A 7,112-nucleotide genomic window follows, 5' to 3' on the forward strand; every position below is an offset into this window, starting at 1 on the left:
GTAGAAAGACAGTGATACTAGAGTCATTAAGGGAGCACAAAGTTCAAAAACAGAAGTTTTACCTAGAGAGCCAGGGTTCTTATTTCCTGGGTAAACCAATCAGGCTGATCCCAGCAGAAATTTTCTGCATGAGGTCACGACTGAAGATAGTCCATGATGAGAAAGTGGTAATTCAGGAGACCCTATGTCTCTTAGGACAGTCTCAGTTTTGTACAGGTTGTATTTCAGTTATTTACTTTCAGTGCCTTATTTCATTTTTCATGGGGCCCAATTTGAATGATGGGTTATTCGGTTACTTCAAATCCAGAGGACATTAGAAAATTGGATAGTTTGCATCAGGGAAGATCTAAGCCAACTTCCTGTTCATATTGGATCTTTGGGTTGGTAGCTTAGAGGAATCAGTGGGACCAGGTTGTATCGTAAGCTTCCTAGTACAGAAACCTCATATTTTGGGTGGTGGGATATGGAGATATTACTAGAAAAAGAAAAGCAATGGACATGTACTTAATGGGATTGTTTCTGAATCTGAGAATTCAGTCATATCATAGCTTAATCGGGAGGAGGACAGCCAGGAGGAGCCTCAGGTCTCCTTAAGGGGTCTGGTCTCCAACTTAAGAATCTGTTTGATGAGAACTGAGAAGGGAGGGGCAATGAGAATAGTAGTCAGTCTATCTCTGCTGACTTTTGTGGCCTCTGCAGGCCCACAAACTATACATAGGCAAATATCAGCCTAGAAGGCATAAGGACCCCAGGAGTTTGAGAGAAAGATGCCTGTGGCCTCTGTTAATTAAGTCACTTGTGTGTATATATATATATATATATATATATATATATATATATATATATATACCTATTTACACATATATATGTAGTACATATATGGATGGCGTGTCCTCTTAAATATGTCTGATAAAAGTTATGAAATATCTTAAACTATATTAATAGAGGCCCCAGGCCTCAGGACAGTTCTGAATGGCTGCATTAGGGGAACAAAATATTAGAATTTACTACTGATTGAGGTTAAGAAACAGCTTTATTGAGAAAGTTGTGGAATTAAAAAAAAAGGTGGTAGTTCAGAGAAGACGAGATTCTTGTCCCTTCCGGAAGTCTGGCCCATGGAGGAGGGGTCAACGGGTGGATAATGATAGAAAGGAACGGTGCACAACCCCCAGAGGATGGGACTCATTGGCTTCCACACTTGTCATGGGAGTGATGTGCCGCCTCCGACCATTCAGGGTGACCAGGAGCCTCCTCCCTAAAAACCTTTCCACCAGAAGCCTCAGGGTTAGTGCCTACAGGATGGAGGGAATGTGTCCAGGATAAACAAGTACTTAACAGCATCACAAAGCTAGGGCAGAGTCTTCCCAAGCAAGGGATGATCTCACCGTTCAGTCAGCAGAAGTATCCTTACAGAGGGTAAGAATGTGATGATCTGAGGCAAGAAGCAGGTAGAGACAAACAGGAAAGTCTGGATATAAATATATCTTAAAGGGGGGGTGCTCTGCTAGGCAGGATGGGTGAACAGAACTTCTGTTCTTCCATGCTTAACCCTGCCTGCTGAGCTGGGGCAGGGGTTGAGGGGGTGGAGGGGCAGAGTTCCCAGCAGGGGAGGCTGCAGCCAGCCCTGGCTGGTGGGAGCTGACTGGACACATCCCTTCCCAACTCCACATTCAGTGGGATCGAAAAGGTAGCCTGAAACCATAGAAGTATTTAGTATTTATCTCACAGAAATAGGCAAATGATGTGGATCAGAGCTTGTTTCTTACGAATTCTTCTAGAGAACCGGATGTTAAGTATTTACCAGCACACCATTGGGTCCTAGGAGTGTTTGGTAACAGAAGTCAGAAATTCACATGTTGAATTGTGTCCTGTTTTATAGTGAGCTCTTTCACATCTGTCAACTTGCTTTGTTGAGAGAGAGACCGTTGTGACCTTACGCCAGAGTGACTGAAGGAGGTCTGTCTCATTAGACTACCACGGCCCAGTATTAGATTCTGAGTCTCCATCAGGCATTTCTGCCCTGGGGATGTGCTCAAACTCCAAAATGACCCTGTCATGAACTTGAGTGCCCTGGGCATTCTATTGTTTGGGAACTGCCAGATGATATATCTGGAGGTGAAGAAGGTTGGAGGAAAACAATAGTGTTGCCCTTCCTGAACTTGACTACACATCAGCAAGTCCGCAGTTGGTAGGCAGTCAGGTTATGCCAGTCTTTCAGGGATCATTCCTAAATTGGAAGTAAGGATCTCAACCCCAAATATATACTGACTATGCACATAGCCACTAACTGTACTTTTGATACTGTTGCTTAAATAATGAAAAAAAATGACTGCTATTTATAAATTAAAGACTGACATGGACAGTAAAAAGAAACGCTTAACTTTCTTAGCATGAGTCTGTGGCACCCAGGATAAACTCTCATATTTTCACGCAATGGGGAGCCATATGTGTTTGATTTAAGAAGAAAATGGCTTCCTCTGTTGATGGCGAGGCGAACTCGCGTGTTGAAAAATATGTTTAGCTGAATGGCACTTGAAGGAGGCAGTTAGCCTGTGGTATCTGATAAGGGCGGCATGTGGCTGAATGCAGGCCTGAGAAGTGTATGTCGTGTTTCATATAAGTGTATGTCATGGAATGAGCAAGAAGAAGGTGGCTAGTTTACGTAGGGACCCCACATAATTCGATAGCAGATTGGTAAGGAATCATTTTAGGCAATTTGCTTTTCAACTGAGTCATCAGAACACACAGTAATTGTTACTGGAGGCTCCTGGGGCTCTGGGCTTTGTCGCTGATTTTACCATCATATGTGTCCTTGGAGTGGCCTGGGAGTAGTCAAGGTTTTCTGAGATTTCTTACACCAAGAATCCTCCAGCGCTGGAGAGAGGGTGGTGTAAGGTTGGCGACCCTCCGTCAGATCAGCCTGCCATGAGGCCCCGTGCAATTCTTCCAAACTCAGCAGGGTGTGAGGGAACCTGTGGTAGAAGCAAATGGAAGCTAAGCTCTGTTGCCAAGTACCTGCATGCATTTATATATTTGGTTATTTATCTTTAGAAATTGCTTTCAGGAAGTTAAAAAATACATACGAGATTCAGTCCACTTAAAATAGGAAAGGATAACGATGCATTGAGAACAATAAGGGTGGGGAGTGTGAGTGAGTCTTAGCTCACATCCGTGTTCTGGACGCTCACCAGAGACGGAACACATACTCACTCTTGGGCTCTCCCAGAAACCGGCAGTGAAGGCCACACATGCTCGGCTCTACGTCTTAGGGTGTCCTTAAGAGGAAAACAAACCTGGTACTCAGGAAAAGACGGAGCTCTTCCTGCCTCTAGGAAAGATTGCTCTTCGGAGGCCCCTTAAAGACAAGGGACTTTGGAGAATACCAAGCAGAATCCTCACCAGCATCTCCAGGGAAAATTGCTGGAAGGTGTCGGGAGGGATCTCACTCCCAGTGTCCGTCCATGTGAGCTGTTGGCATTGCCCCAAAATGGCACTGAGGAAAAAAAAAATACATGGGTAAGGCCAGTGTGATGCAGACACAGGGCTTTCCGACACCGTAGCTTAATGCAGGAGCAGACTTGAGAGTTTTTAGCAACTGGACAGACAGAATGGATGGACTGATTACCTTTAGATGATTTCCAGAAATAATATATCATGCAGATGAAATTTGGATATAGTGGGATGGTAAGCCCAACATTAACTTCTCTCATGGATATCTGGGTTATAGAGATTTTAAATGCAGTATCGCTTTTAATTTTGTCTTACTAACAGCCCTTGGAGTTATACTGTATTATTCCCATTTCATAGAAGAGTGAATTGGGATGCAGATTTGATCCTTTGCTTAAGTGCATTCTGATAATAAGAGCAAATGACACTGAGTTGACGTCTTTTTACCCCAGTGGCTATTTCTTTGCTTTTTCGTGTTTTTTTAAATTTTATTTTATTCCAGTATAGTTAACATACAGTGTTATATTAGTTTCAAGTGTGCAATACAGTGATTCACTAATTCTATACATTACCCGGTGTTTATCACAAGTGCATTCCTTAATCTCCAACGCTTATTGAACCTGTCTCCCCATCCACCCCCCCTCTAGTAACCGTCAGTTTCTTCTCTATAGTTAGGAGTATATTTCTTGGTTTTCTTCTCTCTTTTTTCCCTTTGCCCCTTTGTTTTGTTTCTTAAATTCCACATATGAATGAAATCATACGGTATTTGTCTCTCTCTGACTGACTTACTTGGCTTAGCACAATACTGTCTAGATGCATGTATGCTGTTGCAAATGGGAAAAATTCATTCTTTTTGAAGGTTGAGTAATATTCCATGATATATGGATATGTATATGTATCACATAATACATATATTTTGTATCACATATATGTGTGATACATATATGTAATGCATATATTATGTGATATATATATATATATATATATCCATACATCATGGATACATATATCATATGTCATATATATCACCTCTTTTTTATCCATTCATCTATGGATGGACACTTGGGCTGCTTCCATAATTTGGCTATTGCAAATAATGCTGCTATAAATAAGGGTACGTGTATCCCTTTGATTTAGTGCTTTTGTATTTTTTGGGTAAAATACCCAGTAGTGTGATTCATGGATCATAAGATAATTCTATTTTTAACTTTTTGAGGCACCTCCATATTGTTTTCCAGAGTGGCTGCACCAGTTTGCATTTCCACCAGCAGTGTAAGAGGGTTCCTTTTTCTCCATGTTCTTGCCAATGCTTGTTTCTTGTGTTTTTGATTTTAGCCATTTTGACAGGTGAGAGGCAGTAACTCATTGTAGTTTTGATCTGCATTTCCTTGATGATGAGTGATGTTGAGCATCTTTTTAAGAAGCATCTGTTGGCCATATGGACATCTCCTTTGGAGAAACTTCTGTTCATGTCTTCTCCCCATTTTTAATTGGATTATTGGCTTCTGGGTATTGAATTATGTAAGTTCTTCATACAGTTTGGATACTAACCCTTTATAGGATAAGTTATTTGCAACTATCTTCTTCTACTCAGTAGTTTGTCTTTTAGCTTTGTTCATTGTTTCCTTGGCTGTGCAGAAGCTTTTCATTCTGATGTAGTCCCAATAGTTTATTTTTGCTTTTGCCTTGCTTGCCTCAGGAGATAGATCTAGAAAAAGGCTGCAGAGAAATTTCTGCCAGTGTTCTTTTCTAGGATTTTTATGGTTTCCAGTTTCACATTTAGGCTTCTAACCGTTTTGAATTGATTTTTGTGCATGGTGTAAGAAAGTGGTCCAGTTTCATTCTTCTGCATGTAGCTGACCACTTTTCCCAGCACTGTTTGTTGAAGAGACTGTCTTTTTCCCATTGGATTGTCTTTTCTGCTTTGTCGAAGATTAGTTGGCATATACTTGTGAATTTATTTCTGGGTTTTCTTTTCTCTTCCATTGATCTTTGTGTCTCTCTTGGTGCCAGTACCATACTGTTTTGATGACCCCAGCTTTGTAATGTAACTTGAAGTCTGGAATTGTGATGCCTCCAGCTTTGCTTTTCTGTTTGAAGATTGCCTTGGCTATTTGGGGTCTTCAGTGGTTCCATACAAATTTTAGAATTGTTGGTTCTAGCTCTGTGAAAAATACTGGTGTTATTTTGATAGGGATGGCATTAAATCGGTAGATTGCTTGGGGTAGTATAGCCATTTTAACAATATTTGTTCTTTCATTCCATGAAGATGATTCCAAATGTCTTGCCTTTCCTTTGTGTCCTCTTCAATTTCTTTCATCAGTGTTTAATAGTTTTCAGATTATAGGTCTTTCACCTCTTTGGTCAGATTTATTCCTAGGCATTTTGTTATTTTTGGTGTAACTATAAATGGGATCGCTTTCTTCATTTCTCTTTCTGCTGCTTCATTATTAATGTACAGAAATGCAACAGATTTTTGCACATTGATTTTGTATCCTGTGACCTTATTGAATTCATTGATCAGTTCTAGTAGGTTTTTGGGTGGAGGCTTTAGGGTTTTCTATATACGGTATCATGTCATCTACAGATAGCGAAAGTTTTACTTCTTCTCTACCAAATTGGATGCCTTTTATAAATATTTGTTGTCTAATTGCTGCGTCTAGGAGTTTCAGTACTATGTTCATTAACAGTGGTGAGAGTGGACATCCCTGTCTGGTTCCTGACTGTAGAGGGAAAGCTGTTAGCTGTGGGTTTTTCACAGATGACCTTTATGATATTGAGGTATGTTCCCTCTAAACCTACTTTGTTGAAGGCTTTTATCACGAATGGATGTATTTTGTCAGATTCTTTTTCTGCATCTATTGAAATTATAGTATGATTTTTATCGTTTTTCTTGTTGATATGAGGTATCACATTGATTGACTTGGGAATATGGTACCACCCCTTGCACCCTGGGAATCAATCTCACTTAATGTTGGTGAATGATTTTTTAAAATGTATTGCTGTATTCAGTTTGCTAGTACTTTGTTGTGGATTTTTGCATCTATGTTCAGAGATACTGGCCTATAGGTCTCTTTGATTGTGGCCTCTTAATCTGGTTTTGGTATGGAGGTGATGCTGGCACCATAGAATGAATTTAGAACTTTTTCTTCCTATTCTACCTTTTTGGAATAGTTTCAGAAGAGTATGAACTCTTCTTTAAACGTCTGGTAGAATTCACCTGTGAAGCCATCTGATCCTGGACTTTTGTTTAATGGGAGGTTTTTTTTGTTTTTTTTTTTTTTTATGACTGATTCACTTGCCTTGCTGTATTTTGTCTATTCAATTTTTATGTATCTTCCTGCGTCAGCTGTCAGTTTGGGTACGTTTCTAGGACTTTATTCATTTTTTCTAGATTGCCTAATTTGTTGGCATATAGTTTTCCATAATACTCTGTTAAAATTGTTTGTATTTCTGTGGTGTTGGTTGTTACTTCTCTTCTTTAATTTGTGCCTTTAATGGAGTCCTTTCTCTCTTTTATGAGTCTGGCTAGAGGTTTATTAATTTTTTTGATCTTTGAAAAGAACAGGTCCCAGTTTCATTTATCTGTTCCATTGTTTTTTTTTTTTCTTCATTCTATATCATTTATTTTCTGCTCTAATCTTTATTACTTCTTTCTTTTTGCT

This window comes from Acinonyx jubatus, chromosome A1 (genome assembly GCF_027475565.1).
Source record: "Acinonyx jubatus isolate Ajub_Pintada_27869175 chromosome A1, VMU_Ajub_asm_v1.0, whole genome shotgun sequence".
In the NCBI taxonomy this organism is placed as follows: Eukaryota; Metazoa; Chordata; class Mammalia; order Carnivora; family Felidae; genus Acinonyx; species Acinonyx jubatus.